At 28.3% G+C, this 1801-nt stretch overlaps 1 long non-coding RNA gene across 2 annotated transcripts; it reads right to left on the bottom strand.

Moving 5' to 3' along the window:
- Window positions 1–21: 21 nt before the first annotated feature.
- On the bottom strand, window positions 22–1706 carry LOC100575075. Of its 2 annotated transcripts, none has more exons than XR_001680527.2 (4): window positions 1433–1706; window positions 634–713; window positions 267–549; window positions 22–200 (listed from the first exon to the last, which is right to left on the bottom strand). It is a non-coding gene; the product is annotated as an uncharacterized LOC100575075 (long non-coding RNA). The 2 variants fall into 2 exon arrangements; XR_119691.4 differs by having other exon boundaries at window positions 23–200; window positions 1447–1704.
- Window positions 1707–1801: the final 95 nt, after the last annotated feature.

The following is a 1801-nucleotide window of genomic DNA, read 5'->3' on the forward strand; positions in this document are numbered from 1 at the left end:
AAACGATAAACTATTAAGTGACTTTTGGTCTTGGCAAACGTTTGAAATCGGATACTTGAGTGATATACTTACATGAGTGTGTGTGAATTAGACATTTTCGGGTATCTAAGGCTTTTCTGGGTGAATTAAAATCATGGCCTCCAAATCGTTTATTCGTCTGTTCATTTGCTTCTAACTCATCGTTGGAGAAACAACATTTTCTGAAAATGTCAAGTTTTAACAAATATATAAATACCAAATTTATGAATTATGTTAAATGATTTTACCTCTTAGTTGCGATTTACTAGTCGTGCGCAGAGTAGGTAGTACCAATATTCCTGTGAATCACCAACATTTGTTTTACTTCTCTATCCCAGACAAGTGGTTTGGATTATGTTTTGAGACAGCCTCTGACCGTGTTTACTAATTTACTGAACTTTGTTTACCACTAATAATTGTGAAATGATTACCTACCGCAGATTCCACGTCAGGTAGAAATTATTGGGGCAATCATTTAATTCGAACATTCTTAGCCATTATTTCCTTCTATTTCATTGATTTTTTGGAAATCTATATTTGTGAACAAATTAGCAAATTAGACTGACTCCATATTATTAAGAAATATAATCACTACAACTAGAAAATAATACTTACAAATGAAAATGTACGTAATTTGGCGAGGCGACACTTTGGATGTTTTACTGAAAAGAATACACTTATCCATTCAAAAATGTCTAAAAAAAAAACACAGAAATATGCAATTAAAATCTTAAATAAGTCAATAAAATGGAAAATGTTGGTTAATTTTCGTATTATGCAGCCTAAAAGATTCACAGTTTAAATTGTTAATGTATTGAAACAAATGATGCGATCACTATTAGCATAATATCATACCATCAACCACAATAAATATGTAAAATCATAAGAATCCGCCCTCTAATCATATTATTATAATAGATCAAGTCAACAAACACAGAAAAAATTAAGTTAAAAAGTTGAAGTTAATTAGTTTTAAGTCCATTGACATGAAAAACAAAATGTTTAATTGTTTTATACATGGCTACAGTTAAATTTTATATTATATTACCATTTATTTTTTTCTTACATAGTGTGTACAAATAACTGCTGCATGTATAACAATAATCTACAACACATAACTACATTAGTCATATATTTCTAAATTTTAGAATACGCATAGACTATCGATACGACAAATATGAAAAGCATGATGGTATAGTTCATTAAGATTTTAAATAGGCACCTACTTTTATTTTTTATAATAAAATTTGAAAATAAAGTTCTCTTAAATTAGTCATTGACAAAATAATTTTATTTACAAACACAGTGTGTAGGTATAGTTTTCTTTGGTTAAATAAACTAAATAATCACTTTCTGATGGGTGGTGGGGGGAAAAATAGGTAAAATAAGTACACAAATTAAAGGAAATAGGTACCTATCAGAATATACCTAGTTTAAAAGTCTTCATCAATTATGTGCATTGTCGACAGTTGAAGAATTTTAATGACAGCCACTGAAGCTTTTTGGTAATTGCATAATGTTTTTTCAAAGAAGTTTGTCTCTCCTCGTTGCTAATGGGAACGGGTATGACAACCTGTAAAACAATAATTTACATATTTAATTCAATTTGGTAATTAATATGACTATGATCAATTTTTAACAGTTTTTAATATAAGCATAAGCTAAAACATATACAATTGAACATTTAATACACTTTTAAATACAAAATAATTTCCAAATTGTTGATGAATTTAGATGAACAATTAAATGCTCATGAAAAATGGTTGCCATGTATCTCTTATAT

This window comes from Acyrthosiphon pisum, unplaced genomic scaffold, assembly GCF_005508785.2.
Source record: "Acyrthosiphon pisum isolate AL4f unplaced genomic scaffold, pea_aphid_22Mar2018_4r6ur Scaffold_15650;HRSCAF=16309, whole genome shotgun sequence".
NCBI classification, from domain to species: Eukaryota; Metazoa; Arthropoda; class Insecta; order Hemiptera; family Aphididae; genus Acyrthosiphon; species Acyrthosiphon pisum.